Source organism: Nicotiana tabacum, chromosome 10, assembly GCF_000715075.1.
Source record: "Nicotiana tabacum cultivar K326 chromosome 10, ASM71507v2, whole genome shotgun sequence".
Taxonomy (NCBI): domain Eukaryota; kingdom Viridiplantae; phylum Streptophyta; class Magnoliopsida; order Solanales; family Solanaceae; genus Nicotiana; species Nicotiana tabacum.
This window is the reverse complement of record NC_134089.1, coordinates 35652942-35676884: the sequence shown is the minus strand read 5'-3', so window position 1 is coordinate 35676884 and position 23943 is coordinate 35652942.

Sequence of the window (23943 nt, the reverse complement as noted above, 5' to 3'; positions counted from 1 at the left end):
ATGATTTAAAATAGATATTTAACATTTTAAAAATATAGAAGATCATTTTATGCATATAAACGTAACTATGTGTTAATAGGGCTAGTATTGCAAATATATGCAAATTAGTTTTTAAAAATGCAAAAGCAATTATAAAAAATGCACAAAAATACTTAAGCACTATTTTGGCCTAAATATAGGATTTAGATGGCTAAACTACCACAACAATAATTTGAAGGATAATTATTGGAAATTTTAAAAGTAAAAGGGGAAGAATTAAATCATTTTAAAGCCTTTAAAATTATAGAAAAATTATAAAAACTTTGTGCATGCTTATATATGCATATACATGCTATTTTGAACGTATATGTCTATAAAATATATAGGAAATATTGGGTATCAACACTCTTAAACATGTTATTTGACATTTGATACGAAAATGGATCATGTTGGACACATATTTACAGTCATGTATGACTACTGAGCACTGAAACTATGTAGCACATGCTCTTTGTGAGTGGGGGTTGGTGCAAGTTGGACCTGTTAAATATGTTTAATTGATAGTTTTGTTTATTACCTTATCCCAGTTGTGCGCATTTACTGTTGATATTCTTTATTATATGATTGTCTTTCTGGAATATTTTCTCTGTATTATACTCTTTATTGAGCTGCACACGTTCTGCAAAGTTAGTATTTTTTTACTTAAAAACCTCGCTACTACTTCTCTGAGGTTAGTCAAGATACTTGCTGAGTACATGGGATCGGTTGTACTCATACTACACATCAGCACCTTATGTGCAGATTCTGGAGCTGAGTAGCTGCAAAGACAGAGCTTTACATTGGAGACGTACCAGCGTACCAGATTCATGCTACCTTTTTATTCATGGTAGTTTAGGATTTCATTTCTGTTCATGTAATTTTCAAACAGATATTATATTTATTTCTCACATAAGTTTTATAAATATAAATCATAGAAGCTCAAGACTTGTACTACCAGTCCTTGGGGTAGTTTTATTGGATTCTCTTGTAGTCTTATTCATTATATTGATGATTTCTCATTGTAATAGTAACTTATACAATTTGACTTACCTAGCGTGGTGGAATAGACTCAACAGCAGGAGTGTCAGCATTAACATCTCTCACAAAGACCAAATACGCCAAACACCCCTTCTCAATCATCAATTGAGCCTTCAGATATGAAATCACTCTATTGGGAACATGATCTAGAGAGGCTCTCCACTCCAACCTTGGCAACCACGGCATAGCCAATGTCACGGTCATAGCCTGACAATAAAGAATAGTGTGATATGGTGACAACCAATTCATGTCCAAAATCACATCAAAATCTACCATGCTAAGCAATAAGAGATCAATTTTAGTCTTATATTCCCCAATGGTCACCACAGAAGACTGATATACACGGTCCACCACAATTAAATTATCTACCGGTATAGATCCATGCACAGACATAATTAAGGAATCATGGGGTGTATCCAAATAACGAGCAAAGTATAATGCCACATATGAATAAGTGGAACTAGCGTCAAATAAAACTGAAGCATGTATGTGGCACACGGAAACAATACATGTGATCATGGCGTCGGAAGCAACTACCTCTAGCGTGGCGGGAAATGCGTAGTAATGGGCCTAACCACCGCCTGGATTACCTTCCCCTCTAGGGTAACCTCGCACCGTACGATTTCCACCCCGAGTTGGCTGAGCGGGTGGTGTAGCAACTGGTGCAGGAGTCATAGTCTGGCCTCCCTAATGCACTGGACCTCTATAATAGTGGGGGCAATACTTCCACATATGCCCCAAATCCCCACACTCTGCTGACGAACCCTAAACTGATAGAGTACGGTACAAGCTCTAAGCTAGGAGTGCACTGAATGATGAATGAATTGGATGAGGGCTGCATGAACTGTGGCTAACTAATGAACCACAAGGAACCTGGCGAGTGTCGACGCCCCTTTTTCTCTAACCGTGGGGTCAGAAATCGGGTATACGACATTGGGAGAACAACTCTATTCCCTTTCGAGAATTGGGTTTAGAAGTTGAAGAGTCGCCACCTAATGATTATAGTGCATTAGGACACTTTAAGAAGGGTTTGAGATGAAGGGACCAGAGATTAGGATAAGGGCTAGAAATTATCCCGAGGGGAAGGTGTTAGGCACCCCTCAAGATCCACTAGTGTGGTTCCCGGCCATGTTGCAATTGTGACTTTACAAGTAAACAATCAAGGCTCAAATAAGGATTCGCACATAACATTGCGACCAAGTTGAAAATTTTCAAAGGTAAGTAGAGAAGGCAGAAATTTATGAAAAAGAGATTCGAACAGTTTTACAAGAAGAGATGAAAGCAAATAAAGGGAGGGGAGTCCTAAGTTTATCATTAATATGGATCACTTCAATGCAATACCCAGCGATCACTCCTCAGAAGAGGGGTCGCACGTGATATTAGCGCATCGGTTATCATATCCATATTCTACCCTTCCCACCCCATTAAGGTATTTAAACGTGATCAGTCTCGTTTACTTATTACATGCTAGTACCCGTCCCAACCTATTAGTCCCGGGGTAACAGGACTTCTGATCTTAAAGGGGAAGGAAAGGGATATAGGCATATATGGAGTTCAAAGATTAAAATTCTAATTGCGACATACAAAACAAGTAACAAATATAAGGATGAACAAAACAAATAGGTAAGGCTCAAGTAAACCCCTTAATCAAACAAACACTTAGTTTAGCATGTCTTGACACATACTGATTTGGTCTTTAAATTAAACTTAAACAGCTAACGGACTGGTTCAACCCGTATGTTTAGATAGAAAGTCTGCATTAGGAAACTTGGATCCAATTGTCAGAAATTAAGGTATTTCAAGTGAGTGATTTAAAGGGTACTGGTTTCAGGAAAAAGTAGTCTAATGCAGAGGAGTTTTGAAAAGAAAGTATAGACTACAGTAAAAATAAAACATAGAAATGGTTGTGAAAGAGTTTTAGAGATAGAAATATCTAAGGAAAGGGTAAGTGGCAACTGTTTTGAAACACAATTTCAGGGTCTGAGTAAAATGTTTAGGCAGAAAGTTTAGAAAGAAACTGTTTCAGAAAAGATGCCGATTTGAGGGATTCAAAAGCATACTGAGTCAAGAGAGTTTTGTCAAAGAACTAAGACTTCTGAAATCGTTGTTGTATTAAGACGTTAGGGACCAGTTAATCGATCTTTATTACTTTAAGCGAGTCAGACGAGTTTGATGCAAATCCTACAGGCATGATATCTAATTTGATTTTTAAAACCTGTTATTGAACTTGTAAACGATGATTGTGTTAATTAACCATACAGTTTGCCTAATGCATATGCATTCCTTATAGGCATGATCTCTATATGCATTGATTACATGAACATTAAGTCCTATAGGCATGATTTCTATATGATTTGTAACACAATGAAGCGTTGACCCTATAGGCATGGTCTCTAGGTGATGTGGAACCAGAAACATTGAACAACCCTATAGGCAGGATTTCTAAAAAATTAAAATCCTAAAGTATGGTTTCTACCCCTACTGATGCAAGAATGTAAAACCCCTCCCACACCCTTTTACTATATTCCCCAAATCCTTTATACAAATTATTACAGACCAAAAGAAAGAAAATAAATACATTAAAAACTAACAGCTAGATCCGAGCAGCCTAATTCAATCTTAATGTCCAATAACATGTGATTAACCAATTCCGAATTTCCAAATCCTTCTCTTTATCCAAAGTGTTTCAAAGTTCCAAGGAATCTGAAGGATTCCCGGCATTGCTTACACTCAGGATACCATTTAGAATTAGAATAGTGCAGTGCAGAATAGCCAGCCCTCAGGCATCCAAGTTCAGTGGGAGCTCAAGGGTCCCAAAGCATGGCTTGCAAGAGAGGGGCAGAACTTAGAGCTAGGAGTAAGTGCAAAGTGAAAAGGAATTGGGGAGCCATAACAAATGGTGGTCATACCCAGCCACAAGTGCAGACTGGCACACCCCTGACCATTTGTTTGGTCAAACAAGTTAGGAGCAGACCCTTGAGGGTCAAACCTAGGTCTGGATGGTGATTAGGACACCACCAGACTCGGGTCCAGGCTCAAACACATAAAGGGGAGAAGAGAGTGGGAATTGATTGAGTTAGGAGGTTCAAAGAACCCAGTTCAGAGTCATAGACAGCAATATCAAAGTGCTGTTATGGTTGGAACTATACTCACATACAACGGGGTAAAGGGAAGGGATTCACATGAGAAGAGCACATACAGAGTTGCAGAAACATAAGGAAAGAAAGCATAACAGACTAAGATGTAAACACATGGTGAAAGAGAGAGCATGGCAGGCTAGGAAATAAACACATAGTTAAGGGGCATTATTTAACTAAGAATGACATACTAGTTGCAAGTACTAGAATAGCAGAACAACAAAAGCAAGTAAATAGCCAGAAGTCAGCAGGAGCAAAATCGAGTCTTCAGCAAATACTTGAGAGTTCAAAGAGAACTCAAGAATGTTTCAGAAAGTAGAAAGAGAAGAGGAGCAGAGTGCTCAATACTAGAAGTTGAGAAAGTAGTAGTACAGTAAGTATTGAAAAGTTCGAAGTCTTTTTGTGTATGTCCCTTTTAAGTGCAAAAGGGGTAGCCCCTTTTATAGTGCAGAAGATAAGTGAGAAGAAGGTAAGAAAATAATTTTGAAAGTCAATCACACAGATTTCCCTTCAGCCAAGGGATTGATTTCAAACGGGCATGACAAATAAGGAAAGGATTTTGATTTTAAATCTTTTCTAAGGCAGTATAATAGGGGTAAATACATGGAAATTTATTTAAGGAAATAGTTCAACATTACACGGTTTGGGCTAAATAAGGGAAGGCAATCAATCACAACCAGTAAAAATCAAGGTTTGAGCCTTGGCATGAATGAATCCAACCAAGAAAAGGTGAAGAGAAACTTAATTTGAAGAAAATCATTAACAATCAATCATACCCTTTTGAAAAGGGACTCGGAATCAATCACAGGCTGGCCAAAGGCCTTTTGAAAGAAGAGAAAGTCATATAAAAACCATACAGAGACAAGAGAGAGTTGTTGCAACACTAGCAAAGAAATCTGAGTAGCAAGGAAAGTTAGGTTCATAGACTCAAAGTGAGTCTTTGAAAGAGGGTCAGGGTTCTGAATGGAACCCTAACCCAAGTACACAGCCAAGCTTGTCAAAAACCTCCAACACTAGGGTTTTCTGACTCAAATTAGATACATAGGCAAAGAACAACAAGTAGAATAGGCTCAATAGCCTCTCTCAAAAACTCATGAGAGAATAAGCAAACAGAGAGAACAACAAGTTTGAAACACATGGAATACATTTAGGCAAAGTTTTGTTGCTTAAACAAGTTCAGGAGAGACATGCAATACAGGTTTAGGAAAACAGTAGAAGAATCATGCTTAGGGCTTTAAACAAAAAATCCAGTGAAGGCAGGCAAGGAGCAAAAGTTCGGTAAAAAATACAGTAGAGGGATATGCGAGGGAGACACATAAAGCATGCTTATAGAACCCAGTAGGAGAAAGAACAAAACACAAAACAGAAGAACATGCGTAATAACGGCAAAACACAAGAACATAGGAGAAGACATGCGAGGAAAGAACATAAAACATAAGCGAAAAACTCGTAAGAAACATGGAATATACGGATTCACACAAAGAAAAGAAGAAGAAGAGACATAAGTCGTTTTAAGATTTTTGAAAACCCTAAGTCGAAACAGACTAGTTTTTTAAAAAAGAAAAATTGGGGAGAAGTTTTAAAAACTTCAAGTATAACACAGATTTACCACAGATCTAGGAAAATAAAAGAAAAAGGAACCTCGAATAGCTTTAGGGTTTCTTAGAAACCCTAGAAACTAGAAGGCTTGGAAAGGGTCTGGTCTCGAACAGGTCTGAGCCATAGCTATGCTTTTTAAGGCTCGAACACGTCGGAATGGAGCCGGAGAGGCCATAGGACCTCAGATCTGTGGAGGATCTGAACGGGCATCGATGAGGTCGAACCTCAAAATCTCGAACAACCATGATTTGGGGGTGAAGGGAGGTGAGCATAGGTCGTTCATGGCTTGAGAAGCCATGGACTCCGGTGAGATTTGGTCGGAGAAGACGAGGAAGACGGTTAGGGTTTTTGAGTGTTAGAGAGCATTTGAGAGAAATGGGGGGTTTGAGGGTGGCGGTCGAAGAGAAATGAGAGATAGGGTTAGGTCGTTCGAAATTAAAAAGGAAAGGAGGGATGAGGGTCGTTGATCAAAATGATCAACGGCCAGGATCTGAAAATACAAACGGACGGGTTTAGTTAATGGGTCAGGGGTCGGGTTAAATTTGAATTGGGTTGGTCCAATTTGGGCTTGAAATTGGCTGAGATTGAGATGGAATTGTGGTTAAAATTAAAACGAATTGGGGCTAAAATTGAAATAGCCAGTTTTTTCCCCTATTATTTTATAAAAATAGTAAAAATATTTTAAAAGCAAATTAAAGGTACTAAGTTAATAAATAATATGTAAACCTTAATTTAAAATATTGGGATCAATTTATATTTAAGAAAAATGCTATTAAATCTTAAAGAGGCTAGCATGGCAATTACATGCAATTTAGTTTTAAAATACCAAACGAATTTGTAAAAATATGCAAAAAATCATGCCAACTATATTTGAGGTAATTATGAGAATAAAGTAAATTATTTTCCAAAATGGCAAGTTTTGGGAATAATTATTGGATTTTATGGTGTAAAAATAGGCCGTAAATTGATTTTAAAATCATTAAAATGCCAAAATCTTTTGGTGTGCTTATATATGCACATATGTGTTATTTTGGAAGTGTTTTGGGTATAAAAATACATAGGGAAAAATTGGATATCAACAGCTGCCCCTCTTTATTCGAGGAGGATGAAAGAGTTGTCGGGTAAAGACAAGATAGCCAATTTTGACCGGATCGGCGATTGAAAAGCGTTTTGACCAAGATCTGGATTCGGAGCCGCCTACATATCCCTGGTTTTATCGGAATCAGGTCATATGTAGTTCAAGAACCATTGACGGAGTGTGTCGAATGGGGGTTCGAAAAGAACGGACGTGATGATTAGATTTGGAGTCGGACAGACTGTGGAGAACCGGAGCGGGATCGCTCCTGCTGAGATGGTTGTTTGCTAGCCGGTGCACCTGCAAGTGAGCAATGTATCGTGTATTGTGCATAATTTAAACATAATGCAAGTTCCCATTGGACCATGAATGATGTCTTTGGACGGTTAGGATGACGTCCTCAGACTATGATGTCCTGGGCCGTGAAGAGCATAAAAAATAAAAATTCGCAGGCCATGAAATGGTGTTCTCGGGCTATGCAGATGGTGCCTCCGAACTATGACGCCTTTGAATAAGTTGGCGATCTTTCAACCCATGAAAAGGTGGTAATCATTCAGCCAAATGAATGCAAAGGGTGGCGATCTTTCAGCCAAAGCAAAAATTTAAATGCAGATGGTGATATTGCAGCCATTCAAAATAAAGTGGCAATATTTCAGCCATGCAGGATAGAGACAGAGCTTAATCTCGAAAGGCAGATAAGTAGCCTTATGCATGATGGAGGTAGAGCTTAACCTCGGAAGGCAGATAGGTAGCCTTATGCAAAATGTAGATGGAGACAGTGCTTAGTCTCGAAAGGCAGATAAGTAGCCTTATGCAGGATGGAGGTAGAGTTTAACCTCAGAAAGCAGATAGGTAGCCTTATGCAAAATGTAGATGGAGACAGTGCTTAGTCTCGAAAGGCAGATAAGTAGCCTTATGCAGGATGGAGGTAGAGTTTAACCTCGGAAGGCAGATAGGTAGCCTTATGCAAAATGTAGATGGAGACAGTGTTTAGTCTCGAAAGGCATATAAGTAGCCTTATGCAGGATGGAGGTAGAGTTTAACCTCGGAAGGCAGATAGGTAGCCTTATGCAAAATGTAGGTAGAGACAGTGCTTAGTCTCGAAAGGCAGATAAGTAGCCTTATGCAGGATGGAGGTAGAGTTTAACCTCGGAAGGCAGATAGGTAGCCTTATGCAAAATGTAGATGGAGACAGTGCTTAGTCTCGAAAGGCAGATAAGTAGCCTTATGCAGGATGGAGGTAGAGTTTAACCTCGGAAGGCAGATAGGTAGCCTTATGCAAAATGCAGGTGGAGGTAGAGCTTAACCTCGGAAGGCAGAAAAGTAGCCTTATGCATAATGGAGGAAATGCGGATAGAGACAGAGCTTAGTCTCGGAAGGCAGAAAAGTATCCTTATTTAGTGCAAGAATGTAAAAGGATGATCAGTAGTAAGATCTCTTAGCTGATAGCCGATTACGACAATATGACTGCTGGGGAGATTGGGTACGGATAACAATTGCGAGCAAGTGATGATTCTGAGAAGTTGCATTCTTGGGAAAGTATGCGTACATAAATATACCTGACGATATTGCAAGTCAGGTGCCTGCATCCAAAATAAATCGTGAGTTCTGTGAGGGGAAGGGTTAGTTCGTCTTTCCCGGGCTCTTGACGTTGTGTATTGTTGGGGTAGCATGGCTAAACGACAGCAATTCAAATGATAGTTATGCATGATTTAGTAAATATAACGTAAGTATATATTTGGAAAAAAAAGATTTTTCTTTTGGATGAACCAACGACCGCAACGTGGTTCAAGACATTGCGACCTTGCTTCCTCCGGAATTTTGAGGGTCCTCCTCAAAATTCTGCCCCAGTTTAGTGGATTGGCGCTTCCGGCAATGAAGAGACTGAAGAACTGACTTCGGAATTTTGAGGGTCCTCCTCAAAATTCTGCCCCAGTTCCAATAGCGGGGAAAATGGAATTTTTATTAAAATGTGACCGAACCCATAGGGCTACCTACGTATCCCCTCTTAAACGGGAATCAGGTCAGGCATAGTTCAAATCACATCATGAAGGAACATGCGATCAAATATAATATCGTTTCACAGCATCTGAGTTGATTGGCTTCGGCCAGACTTCTCCGTCCATTTCCGCAAGAATAAGGGCTCCTCCGGTTAGAACCCGGTGAACCATGTACGGACCCTGCCAGTTGGGAGAGAATTTCCCCTTGGCTTCATCTTGATATGGAAATATTTTCTTCAACACCAGCTGTTGTGGTGCAAACTTCCTCGGCTTGACTCTTTTGTTGAAGGCTCTGGACATTCTGTTCTGATATAACTGACTGTGGCAAACCGCATTCATCCTTTTACCATCTATAAGGGCTAACTGCTTGTAGCGACCTTTTACCCATTCTGCATCATCCAACTCTACTTCTTGTATGATCCTTAAGGAGGGGATCTCTACCTCGACTAGGATGACAGCTTCGGTACCATAAACCATCATATAGGGAGTTTCCCCGGTTGATGTGCGAACTGTAGTGCGTAATCCCAACAAAGAAAAGTGTAGCTTCTCGTGCCATTGCTTGTGGTTTCCTACCATCTTCCTTAGTATCTTCTTGATATTCTTGTTGGTTGCTTCCACAGCTCCATTCACCTGAGGCCTGTAGGCTGTAGAGTTCTTGTGTTTGATCTTGAAAGTTTCACACATTGCTTTCATCAAGTCGCTGTTGAGATTGGAACCATTATCGGTGATGATTGATTCCAGAACCCCGAACCGACAAACAATGCGGTCGGACGAAACCCGCCATAACCTTCTTAGTGACCACCTTGTATGATGCTGCTTCGACCCATTTGGTAAAATAATCGATTGCCACTAGGATGAACCTGTGCCCATTTGATGCGACAGGCTCGATAGGTCCGATAACATCCATTCCCCAAGCGGCGAATGGCCATGGTGAGCTTGTTGCAGTAAGCTCGTTTGGAGGTGCCTTTATCATATCTGCATGTATCTGATAGCGATGGCATTTGCGAACATACTGGATACAGTCTGTTTCCATAGTCATCTAAAAATACCCTTCTCGAAGTATCTTCTTTGCCAAAACAAAACCATTCATGTGAGGTCTGCAGGTCCCTGCGTGCACCTCATCCAATAGTTTGGTTGCTTCTTTTGAATCGACACACCGTAACAAGCCCAAACGGGAGTCCTCCTGTACAGGATTCCTCCACTGTGAAAGAAGTTATTGGATAACCTCTGAAGCATGCGCTTCTGAGTAGTATTGGCAAGTCCCGGATATTCCCCTGTTGTCAAGTACTCCTTGATGTCATGGAACCATGGTTTTCCATTCGTTTCTTCCTTAACGTGGGCACAATAAGCTGGCTGATCATGAATCTTTACTGGGATTGGATCAATGAAATTTGTATCTGGATGCTGGATCATGGACGATAAAGTAGCTAATGCATCAGCAAACTCGTTCTGGACTCGGGGGACGTGCTGAAATTCTGTCGTTGTGAACCTTTTCCTCAATTCCTGTATGTGATGCAGATAGGGAAGAATCTTAGAGTTCTTGGTTGCCCACTCTCCTCGAACCTGATGTATGAGCAAGTCTGAATCCCCGATCACTAGCAACTCCTGAACGTTCATGTCAATAGCCATTTTGAGCCCCAAGATGCAGGCTTCATATTCGGCCATATTATTGGTGCAAGGGAATCTGAGCTTGGCGATACCGGGTAGTGCTGGCCGGTTTCTGATACTAAGACTGCTCCTATGCCAACTCCTTTGAAATTTGCAGCTCCGTCGAAAAACAACCTCCAACCATCATAGGATTCTGCAATATCTTCTCCTATGAAAGATACCTCTTCATCGGGAAAATAAGTTTTTAGGGGCTCGTATTCTCTGTCTACGGGATTCTTGGCGAGATGGTCCGCCAAGGCTTTCCCTTTGATCATTTTCTGGGTCACGTAAACAATGTCGAATTCACTTAGCAGGATCTGCCACTTGGCGAGCTTGCCAGTGGGCATGGGCTTTTGGAAGATATACTTCATTCTGGATATTAGATAAGTAGTGTAAGCACAGAAGTAATGCCTCAACTTTTGTGCGACCCAAGTCAGAGCACAACAAGTGCATTCTAAAAGAAAATATCGGGCCTCGTACGGTGTGAACTTCTTACTGAGATAGTAAATGGCTTGCTTCCTTCTCTCTGTTTCATCATGTTGTCCTAAAACACAACCGAATGCTCTATCTGATACCGTAAGGTAAAGCAATAGGGGTCTTCCTGGCACAGGCGGAACCAAGACCGGCGGCGTTGATAGGTATTCCTTGATTCTATCAAAAGCTTTCTGACAATCATCAGTCCATTTGGTAGTAGCGTCCTTCTTCAACATTTGGAAGATAGGTTCACAAATGACCGTGTATTGAGCTATGAACCGACTGATATAGTTGAGTCTTCCCAGGAAACTCATCACGTCCTTCTTGTTCTTTGGCGGTGGCAGTTCTTGAATGGACTTGACCTTTGACGGATCCAATTCTATTCCTCGGCGGATCACAATGAAACCCAATAACTTTCCGGCAGGAACCCCGAATGCACACTTGGTGGGATTTAGTTTCAAGTTGTATCTCCTCAATCTGTTGAAGAATTTCCTTAGATCTTCCATATGGTCTGCAGTTTTCTTGGATTTGATGATGACGTCGTCCATATATACCTCGATCTCCTTGTGTATCATGTCATGAAAGATGATAGTCATGGCTCTCATGTAGGTGGCCCCAGCATTCTTCAATCCAAACGGCATCATTCTGTAGCAATACATCCCCCACGGTGTGATGAACGTCGTTTTCTCTGCATCTTCTTCATCCATCCATATCTGATGGTATCCAGCAAAACAATCAACGAACGACTGCAGCTCATGCTTGGCGCAGTTGTTGATCAAGATGTGTATATTCAGCAAGGGGAAGTCATCCTTGGGACTGGCCCGGTTGAGATCCCGGTAGTCGACACAGATTCTAACCTTCCCATCTCTCTTTGGTACCGGCACAATGTTGGCTAACCATGTCGGATACTCTACCACTCTGAGAACCCTGGCTTTGACTTGCTTGGTAACCTCCTCTTTGATTTTCAAACTCATGTCGGGTCTGAACTTTCTGAGCTTCTGTTTTACTGGCGGGCATGTCGGATCTGTTGGCAACTTGTGAGCTACAATGGATGTGCTGAGACCAGTCATATCGTCATAAGACCATGCAAAGATGTCCTTATACTCATTTAGGAACTCGGTGTACTCTTTCTTTTCTGATGGTGACAAATACACGCTGATGCGCGTTTCCTTGATATTCTCTGCATCCCCTAAATCAACAATCTCAGTTTCGTCCAAGTTAGACTTAGGCCTATTTTCTCAACTCCTCTAACGACCTCTCCTAGTATATCATCCTCTTCTGAGTCCGTATCCATTTGTTGTATTGTCTCGTTGCAAGTCACAATCGTTGGTTCATCATCAAGGCAAGTAATAGTAATGCCGTGTAAAATAAAGTGAATGATAGGAAAATAATAAGAGCGAGATATATAATAAACTGAAATGCTTCGATTAGATTCATGATTGTTTTGAATATCAAAGCTCTTTTCAAAATTAAAGACAATGCGGAAATAAAATCAGCCAGTAAAAAGTAAAAATGTCATGCATGGTGCTTTTGTTTAGCCTTGCTACCCCGAAGCTTTCCGGGCACTGGTGGTCCTAACCGACCAATTTGTGACTGAGCATTGGATCTATTACTGTATGATAATGGTGTCGTGCACGAACTAACCTTTGGGGAAGGGAATAAAAATAAAGAAAAACAAAAAGGTAACAAGTTAGTGCAGGTTATGAGAAGAAAATTGTTGCAATATTTAAACACATTGTGCAAGAATATAAATTGCGTCCTAATTTGGGTGCCTCGTTGTGCCTGAGGTAGACCTAGCGACAAATTAGCTTGGAGAACTTATAATGCTAACTGCCTCATTTTATTGATAAAAATAAGACGAATCCCAAAACGACATTAAAATAGCGGAAAGTAAAAATGTCACTAATGGTCATTGGCCTTATTACATTAAAAGCAAAAAGAAAGACTCCTAACTACTTGGTCCCAGAAGGACCTTCTTCAGGTTGAATGTTCTCGTTGATCAAGTCCTCCAGCTCGCGTAGATTTTCCAGTAAAAATGCTATCGCCGGACGTTCTCCTTTGCCTTCCTCAACATTTTGACAGTCGATGACTCTTTTCCTCACTTTCCCTTCCAATTCCAGCAAGTTGTACTCTAGGTATTCTAGCTTCTCACTAGCCTTGGTGACTCTCTCTTTCCATTTGTTGATTTGGTTGCTCGATGGGAGGTTTCTCCACCAAGTCTGCAAGAGTGAAGGTGTGTTTACCATACCGAAGTCAAGAACTTTGTCATGCATTTTCTGCAAAACAAAAGGGTTAAGACCTCACCCCCACCGGACTCGACTATTTAATACCAATAATCAGCATAAAAAGCATTAAGTTCTCCAAATAAATGCACAGAACATGTAGGTATCCGTTTGGGTTTCAGGGAAACCCGATGGACTTTGGACAAGGCTATCTTAATGAGTCATTATGTGGACAACATGACTGACTCGGCTATGTTTGACCATGATGCATGCACAGTTAGACAGAGTAAGGTTTCTATTGGGGTATTAGACAGGTACCCTTGAGCGGACAACTCAAGAGGGAAAGGCACGGAACCCTCGACTGCACCGCTGATCGACTGGTTTTACCGCAAATATGCCTTTGCCGAATTTAAAGGGTGATAATATTGGAAGAGCGCAACCACTCATTATAAGCGTTGCTCTGGTGTTTGTTTGGCACGAGTGGAATATGATGTTGAAGATGCAGTTTACAAGAATGAAACAAATTGACATGTATTTTCACGTTCATAAGATAAATGATTACAATAATTGCAGTAATTACAACAATCATTGAAATAAAGTAGTAAAGGAAAGCAGTTAAAGGAAAGAAAAGACATGAAGAGCCAAGTCAGCTTCGTAGTGAAAAAATAAAAGACAGTAAATAAAGCAATTAATGAGATAATAAAGTCACAAACAACATGCAATGGTAAAAGCCTAAAGAACGTCCCCAGCAGAGTCACCATGCTGTCGACGCCCCCTTTTTCTCTAACTGTGTGGTCAGAAATCGGGTATATGACATTGGGAGCACAACTCTATTCCCTTTAGAGAATTGGGTTTAGAAGTTGAAGAGTCGCCACCTAATGATTATAGTGCATTAGGACACTTTAAGAAGGGTTTGAGATGAAGGGACCGGAGATTAGGGTAAGGGCTAGAAATTATCCCAAGGGGAAGGTGTTAGGCACCCCTCAAGATCCACTAGTGTGGTTCTCGACCATGTTGCAATTGTGACTTTACAAGTAAACAATCAAGGCTCAAATAAGGATTCGCACATAACATTGCGACCAAGTTGAAAATTTTCAAAGGTAAGTAGAGAGGGCAGAAATTTATGAAAAAGAGATTCGAACAGTTTTACAAGAAGAGATGAAAGCAAATAAAGGGAGGGGAGTCCTAAGTTTATAATTAATATGGATCACTTCAATGCAATACCCAGCGATCACTCCTCGGAAGAGGGGTCGCACGTGATATTAGCGCATCGGTCATCATATCCATATTCTACCCTTCCCACCCTGTTAAGGTATTTAAACGCGATCAGTCTCGTTTACTTATTGCATGCTAGTACCCGTCCCAACCTATCAGTCACGGGGTATCAGGACTTCTGATCCTAAAGGGGAAGGAAAGGGATATAGGCATATATGGAGTTCAAAGATTAAAATTCTAATTGCGACATACAAAACAAGTAACAAATATAAGGATGAACAAAACAAATAGGTAAGGCTCAAGTAAACCCCTTAATCAAACAAACACTTAGTTTAGCATGTCTTGACACATACTGATTTGGTCTTTAAATTAAACTTAAACAGCTAACGGACTGGTTCAACCCGTATGTTTAGATAGAAAGTCTGCATTAGGAAACTTGGATCCAATTGTCAGAAATTAAGGTATTTCAAGCGAGTGATTTAAAGGGGACTGGTTTCAGGAAAAAGTAGTCTAATGCAGAGGAGTTTTGAAAAGAAAGTATAGACTGCAGTAAAAATAAAACACAGAAATGGTTGTGAAAGAGTTGTAGAGATAGAAATATCTACGGAAAGGGTAAGTGGCAACTATTTTGAAAGACAATTTCACGGTCTGAGTAAAACGTTTAGGCCGAATGTTTAGAAAGAAACTGTTTCAGAAAAGATGCCGATTTGAGGGATTCAAAAGCATACTGAGTCAAGAGAATTTTGTCAAAGAACTAAGACTTCTGAAATCGTTGTTGTATTAAGACGTTAGGGACCAGTTAATAGATCTTTATTACTTTAACCGAGTCAGACAAGTTTGATGCAAATCCTATAGGCATGATATCTACTTTGATTATTAAAACCTGTTATTGAACTTGTAAAAGATGATTGTGTTAATTAACCCTACAGTTTGCCTAATGCATATGCATTCCTTATATGCATGATCTCTATATGCATTGATTATATGAACGTTAAGTCCTATAGGCATGATTTCTATGTGATTTGTAACACAATGAAGCGTTGACCCTATAGGCATGCTCTCTAGGTGATGTGGAACCAGAAACATTGAACAACCCTATAGGCAGGATTTCTAAAAAATTAAAATCCTAAAGCATGGTTCTACCCCTACTGATGCAAGAATGTAAAACCCCTCCCACACCCTTTTACTATATTCCCCAAATCCTTTATACAAATTATTACAGACCAAAAGAAAGAAAATAAATACATTAAAAACTAACAGCTAGATCCGAGCAGCCTAATTCAATCTTAATGTCTAATAACATGTGATTAACCAATTTCGAATTTCCAAAGCCTTCTCTTATCCAAAGTGTTTCAAAGTTCCAAGGAATCTCAAGGATTCCCGGCATTGCTTACACTCAGGATACCATTTAGAATTAGAATAGTGCAGTGCGGAATAGCCAGCCCTCAGGCATCCAAGTTCAGTGGGAGCTCAAGGGTCCCAAAGCACGGCTTGCAAGAGAGGGGCAGAACTTAGAGCTAGGAGTAAGTGCAAAGTGAAAAGGAATTGGGGAGCCATAACAAATGGTGGTCATACCCAGCCACAGGTGCAGACTGGCACACCCCTAACCATTTGTTTGGTCAAACAAGTTAGGAGCAGACCCTTGAGGGTCAAACCTAGGTCTGGATGGTGATTAGGACACCACCAGACTCAGGTCCAGGCTCAAGCACATAAAGGGGAGAAGGGAGTGGGAATTGATTGAGTTAGGAGGTTCAAAGAACCCAGTTCAGAGTCATAGACAGCAATATCAAAGTGCTGTTATGGTTGGAACTATACTCACATACAACGGGGTAAAGGGAAGGGATTCACATGAGAAGAGCACATACAGAGTTGCAGAAACATAAGGAAAGAAAGCATAACAGACTAAGATGTAAACACATGGTGAAAGAGAGAGCATGGCAGGCTAGGAAATAAACACATATGTGTTAAAAATCATTAAAATGCCAAAATATTTTGGTGTGCTTATATATGCACATATGTGTTATTTTGGAAGTGTTTTGGGTATAAAAATACATTGGAAAAAATTGGATATCAACAGCGAGCTGCCAGAGTGGGCCTAAAGGGACGACCTTTGTTGCGATGTGACTGACCTCCTGACGAGGCACTGCTAAAACCATTTGAACCACAAGGCCTCTTGGCCTCCCTCTCCTCTCTATCAAGCCTGCAAACCTGCTCTAACCGCCTAGAAATCTCAACCACCTGATCAAACTTAACATCTGTCTTGTCCTGTCAAGACAGACTAAAATGTAGACCGTAGTTGAGGCTATCAATAAACCTTCTAATCCTCTCTCTCTCTCACTCAATGAGAACCAACCATATTGCATGACATTCCAAATTCGTGAATCTTGTCTCATACTGGTTCACAGTCATATCTCCCTAATGTAGCTGCTCGAACTCCCTATGCAGCTCCTCTCTACGAGTCTATAGAACAAACTTCTCTAAGAAGAGAACTGAGAATCGATGCCATGTAAGTGGTGTTGCGTTAGCTGTCCTACCTGACTCGTATGTTTTCCACATCAGTAGGTTCCCCCGTCAGTTGAAAGTTTTAAAGGCAACTCCAATGGTGTGCATAATACCCATTGTGCGAAGAATTCGACGACACCAATCAAAAAAATCCTAAGCATCCTCTGAATCTCCTCCACTGAACTTGGGATGGTCAAGCCTTTTAAATCGCTCCAACCTCTTTTGCTCCTCATCGTACATAGATGGACCAACCTCGGCCCTCACACCAACAATTACTGAACTGGTAATACCCCTGGTGTCTGATAACCCTGAGCTAGCTGCTCCGGTGTACGGGCGGTAGGAGTTTGGGCTCCTTCCAACCTGTGAAGTTTGGGCTCCTCCCCCAGCCTGTGTGGTAGATGGTGCAACTCGTATTTTGCCTGCCTGAGGCAAGCTCGTGTTCACACTTAAGATCTGAGCCAAAGTCTCCTGAAGACCAGGTATATTAATAGGCGTCGGCAGTGTCTGAGCTGGTCCCACCGGTTTAATAGTATTTGGAACTTGCTCCTCCACTAGAACAACTGGTGGCTCCACCGGTGCTACTCTGGCTATATTAAGAGCCCCACTTCGGCCCCGACCCCTCGCTGCCCTGACTGGTGGTACTGGTGCCTAATCAGCTGAACGTGTCCTCACCATCTGTGAGAGAATAGAAGAGTAAAGGTTCAAACTTCGGAATTACCAAATCCTCATGACAAAAATGCAAGAAAGTAAAGTTTTCTATTGGTTCGGTAGCCTCTCGAAGATACGTACAAACTTCTCTGTACTAATCCGCAAGACTCTACTAAACTTGTTCATGACTCGTGAGACCTAGGCAACCTAGAGCTCTAATACTAACTTGTCATGATCCACTCTCCCATCGAAGCTGTGACAATGCCTAACACTGCCTTCTAGGTTTGCCACAATTTCACAATCACAATGAACTCAATAAACAGAAATTAAAAATCTCAACAACGAAAATAACATGAAATATCTTAGAAGAACAACAATAATACTACTACAACCTTCCCAATTATTGGGTGTCAACGAGTACATGAGCACTATAGTATCTCAAAATGCATGTTCAAATCCTCAATACAACTATCTGAACAATAGAACAGTAATAGTAGAAACACGAAAGGGAGAGAACTTCAAGGTTAGCGAACGACATAGCAGTTACATCGTAGTCTCCACAAGCAGGTACCAAAACTCTAGTAATCACCGAGCCTGGAGCTACTTGGATCTGCACATGAAGTGTAGAGTGTAGTATGAGTACAACCGATGTCATGTTCTCAACAAGTAACAAACATAACCTTGGGTTGAAAGCAATGACGATCTTGGAAGAAAAGTCACCGTCCAACATCAATAATCAATAAAAACTTAGGACATAATGAAGACAGTAAAAGTAAATAACTCAAGGATATCATGTTTAGCTCGTTCACTATCTTAGGAAGTTTAGACATGCTTTTCAAGTATCACAGTCAAAGCCCAACACAGATAAGATATTTCATTTATCGGCTAGCATGAAGAAAATACATCTCTATGCTTACATGATAAATATACATGCCAAATCAATAACACCATAGTGAAATCATCTGGTATAATCACACTTAGCACACTTGTGGTGTCTGGCACAAGTGCCCCTCACCATCACGCACACGACCATACTTATTACCGAACGGGTGCCTGACACAAATGTCCCTCACTATAGCACATATATAGTCATGCCAGCGCTCACTATGAATACTAGACTCTGGATGGACAGATCCTTGCCCAAGCGCTAATCAATATTATATAGCCCAAATATGGGGCCTGGTGCATGCGTCGCCCATAATCAGTACCACTTAGCCTAATATGGTCCTAGCATACGCGTCACCTCAATATCAATACCAAATCGGCTATGGCCGAAGCTCAGTCATCAACCGCTCAAGTCTAAATTATCGCATTTCATAGTACTCAGTTCAACAATGTTTCACATATAAGGCATCAACAATATGTGGAAAATCTAAATAAGTTGCACGAGACAGAGATACCATATATAGATATAGCATGATGGCTGAGAGTATGTTTACACTTAAGGCACACGACTCAAAAAAGCAAGAACAACCCTATCATGTCTCAAAAAATAATCACATAACCTAGACATGATTTCTAACATGAATCGGAACTCAAATAATCATATAGGTAGAGAAAATATGGATATAACGAGGCATTATAGCAATACAAGTCCCATAATAGTCTAAAATCCACCCTTATCATGAATACCCCAGTGCACGCACACACGCCCGTCACCTAGCACATGCATCACCCCCAATACATCTCAAGTATCATAGTTCTCAGGGATAAATACCATTAAATCCAGGTCGATTGGTTCAAGTATCGGCGATGCTTCTCTACTTTTACTCCCCACTGTGCCTTGAGCTTCGCCAGAATCTTTCTCGATTCTTCTAAACCATCTCGTCATTCTGCGACTTCTCTTCTCAAACCCTTAATCAACTGTTGGTTTGATCGACTTCTGGGCTGTTCATCAAGAGACAATCTCAATTTTTGGATTTGGGCCTTAAGTTCTTCATTCTCTCGGACCAATTTATTCTTTTCGCTTCGATCCGCCTCGATTTGTATGCTGTTATTGAATTTCAGACTGTCAATTTGTAGCTTCAAATCACCGATCTCGTCCCGATACCCCTTTTCTTTTGCTAACCAGTTCCATTGCCCTTGGGACGATTCCATGAAATCTTTGAGATGCGGTCTCTTAGCCGGTCTTTCACAAGACAGGTCGCCCCTGAACCAAGCGTGATATCCTGGGGCAACTTCCCCTTTTGCTATATCCATTACACAAGTGCTTGCCGTCAGATGTTGGCACTCACTCCAGATTTGGCGAACTTCTTCTTCGGGAAAACGACCGTCTGGACTGATCTCAATCACTTGGGTACTCAGATCTTCATCTTTTGGCACCACTTGATACCTCCCAAGTTGCCTCAAAACCCGATATGGTGCGTAGGGTTGGATGCTTTTAAGTCCCATCAACAGAAAGTGGGGTCTGGTTGCTGGCATGTATATGATTTCCTCAATAGGCGACCATCCGAGCGTCCACTGGATTTGGCTAGCAGTGAGAGTTCGGAAAAATGAGGTCCATGATGTGGCGCCTTCAGGTAGATTGAAACCTTTGACTCTAGTGTAGAATTCTCCGATACAAGTCTTCTCGGGCGAACCGTAACCCAAGAGCGGAGAGCGGTGGCATAAGTGATCGGTCATCCATATTTGCAACAGTAGGTTACATCCTTCGAAAAAGTCGCCCCTGGCTTGAAAAGCAGTGAGAGCCCGGAAAATGTCAGCCATAATCATAGGTGCCAGAGTACTTTTATCTTGGGTGAGCAAGGTACTGACGACCCCAGCTACTTTTAGATCGATGTTGCCGTCCTTCCTTGGGAACACTATAAGACCTAAGAAGGCTGTCATAAAAGCTAATTGCCTGTGTTCGTCCCACTTTTGTCGGTTGCCTTTACTACACAGTTTGAAATTCGGCTTATTGAACCCGCCCTCATGACCATATCTAGCATACATGAGATGGAGACTGCAGAAACCTTTGGCAAGATCTGGGTGGTGAAATGTTCGGGGTATTTTCAGAAAATCCAGAAATCGGTGTACCGTGACGGCCCTAGGTGCAATCAAGTATTTGAACCTTAATGGAGCTTCATCACCCCCAATGTATCCCGCTATTTCCTCCAACGTCGGGGTGAGTTCGAAGTCTGAAAAATGAAATACATTGTGCGCCGAATCCCAGTAAGTGACCAATGATCTGATAATATCGCCCCGAGGTTGAATGTCTAGTAAATCCGGGAGATTTTTCAGATATTTCCTCACTTTGCCTTGCCCCTCTTTGCCTAAGTCGTTCCACCATAATCGCAACTCAAAAGGGATCTTGGTCATTATTGAAAACGATTCATTTTGTATCGTGCTCATCCTGCACATTTATTTAGGGTGATAAACTTTATTAGACTCAAAAATTAAAATTATCTAGATTTTCTTCTTTTTTTTAAAAAAAAACAACAACAAAACAAAAAAAACAAAACAAAACATTGATTGAGGCCTGAACTACGTTTGACTTGATTCCGAAAGGATACGTAGGCAGCCTCTCCCTGAGGTTCAGTCACACCAACAATAAAATCCCATTCACCCTGAAATTGAAACCGGGGCACGTCGAGCAGTTTAGAAGTTAGTATCATCTCCCTCTCTTTACCAAGCACAAGCCTTCAAATCAATTACCAAAGATAGTGGGAAACCAATAAGCGTCACAAATGGAGACCGGCACCCTCTGAATTGAGAGAGATAAAATGAGAGAGTCTCGTCGGTGAAAACCTTCGGGCACCACGAGGCGACGGGAGTAGAGAAACCAAAATGAGAGAGCTTGTTTAGCAAAAACTCACAAAGAGTGCTATCAAGCGATGACAGGAAGAGAAATGAGAGAGGTCAGCTGGCGAAAACCCGCAAAGGGCGTTGTTGGCCGAAAAGAATGACTCCACCCCAAGGAGGTCTCGGCAAAGTTCCACCGGTTTGGAATCACAGATCCGTTCTGGTTCGGGGAAACGCAAGTTCATGGAAGGTCAGTCGTCCAGTCCAAAGAGCATGTCATGTCATTTAAAGCCAGCGTTATCTTCCTCAGATAAGTCTTTCTCATCCCAAAAGGGACCCTCCCTTCCTGAAATTTGTTTTCTCCTTTCTTTGTTTCTCTTCGAATCCCTTTTATGTTTTAACCCCAAGTTCAGGATACACCGGAAAGGACAGGTGGTAGGTTTGGTTGCACGGAATTCCGTTTCATGAAGGAAAACACCTCGTTTCGTTGGTAAGTTTGTCCAAGCCTGATGAATCATGATGTTTAATGGCGTTCGAAGAAAAGAGGAAAAAGAGAAATTTCCCCCAGCAAGTCCGCCTTCGGACGAATCCCCACAGAGTCTCCCCTTGTACAATCCCACACAGAGTCTCCCCAATATATATAAAAAAAAAAAATCCCCGTTGGAAATACCCCAGCACATCCCCAGCGAGTCCCTTTGTAAAAATTCCCCAACAAGCTTACCTCAACAAATCCTAGAAAGCCCGCTACGAAACAAATCCCCAGCATGCCCCATTGTACAAAAATCCACACAAAGAATCCACTTTGTAAACATTCCCCCATAGGGCTTCCTTTTGTACAAATCCCCACAGAATACCTCCAATAAAATCCCCGTAGAGAACCTCCAAGCAAAACGGGACAAAAAAAGAGAGAAAAGAAAAAGAGCCTTACGAGGCAAATCATCGCAGAATCAAGAAATACAAGCCTGAGCAGTCTAAAGGGTTTCGCCATTCGAATCAAATCAACGGCGGGACTTCGCAACAGAAATAAAGACGCAACAAAGCAGCTGGGAACGATCAAGGTCACCGAACCGACTGGCATTTCCGAACTAACAATTGTTTTTTGTCTGAAAAGTTGAAACAGGTATGATCCAAGACAACCGTGCAAGAAGCAGGTGTCGCCCAAAGAAGAAGGTACATGGGTACAAGAAATATTTTGGCAATAAAGAATTCGCTTGAAAGGTAAGTTTCCACGAAACTCCCTTTTATCTTCTACTAAAACAAGAAAGTTCAAAAAAAAGAGGTCAATTGTTGTTCTCGAATTTTGTCCCAGCCAGTCAGCATTAGGGTTTTAAACCCTAAACTGAATTTTCCTTTTAGTCAGCATTAAGGTTTTAAACACTAAACTAAACTTTTCCTTCCAGCCAGCATTAGGGTTTTAAACCCTAAACTGAGTTTTTCCATGTAGTCAGCATTAGGGTTTTAAACCCTAAACTGAATTTTCCTTTTAATCAGCATTAGGGTTTTAAACCCTAAACTGAACCTTTTCCTGTAATCAGCATTAGGGTTTTAAACCCTAAAGTGAATTTTCCCATTCAGCCAGCATTAGGATTTTAAACCCTAAACTGAGCTTTTCCTTGCAATCAGCATTAGGGTTTTAAACCCTAAACTGAATTTTTCCTTTAGTCAGCATTAGGGTTTTAAACCCTAAACTGAACTTTTTTCCATTCAGCCAGCATTAGGGTTTTAAACCCTAAACTGAGCTCTTTCATGCAGTCAGCATTAGGGTTTTAAACCCTAAACTGAACTTTTTCCTTTCAGCCAGCATTAGGGTTTTAAACCCTAAACTGAGTTTTTCCATGCAATCAGCATTAGGGTTTTAAACCCTAAACTGAATTTTCCTTTTAATCAGCATTAGGGTTTTAACCCTAAACTGAATTTTCCTTCAGCCATCATTAGGTTTTTAAACCCTAAACTGAATTTTCTCATTCAGCCAGCATTAGGGTTTTAAACCCTAAACTGAGCTATTCCTTGCAATCAGCATTAGGGGTTTAAACCCTAAACTGAATTTTTCCCTTAGTCAGCATTAGGGTTTTAAACCCTAAACTGAACTTTTTTCCATTCAGCCAGCATTAGGGTTTTAAACCCTAAACTGAGCTCTTTCATGCAGTCAGCATTAGGGTTTTAAACCCTAAACTAAATTTTTCCTTTAGTCAGCATTAGGGTTTTAAACCTTAAACTGAACTTTTTCCATTCAGACAACATTAGGGTTTTAAACCCTAAACTGAGCTTTTCCATGCAGTCAGCATTAGGGTTTTAAACCCTAAACTGAATTTTTCCTTTCAGCCGGCATTAGGGTTTAAAACCCTAAACTGAGCTCTTCCATGCAGTCAGCATTAGGGTTTTAAACCCTAAACTGAATTTTTCCTTTAGTCAGCATTAGGGTTTTAAACCCTAAACTGAATTTTTCCTTTCAGCCGGCATTAGGGTTTTAAACCCTAAACTGAGCTCTTCCATGCAGTCAGCATTAGGGTTTTAAACCCTAAACTGAATTTTTCCTTTAGTCAGCAGTAGGGTTTTAAACCCTAAACTGAACTTTTTCCATTCAGCCAGCATTAGGGTTTTAAACCCTAAACTGAGTTTTTCCATGCAATCAGCATTAGGGTTTTAAA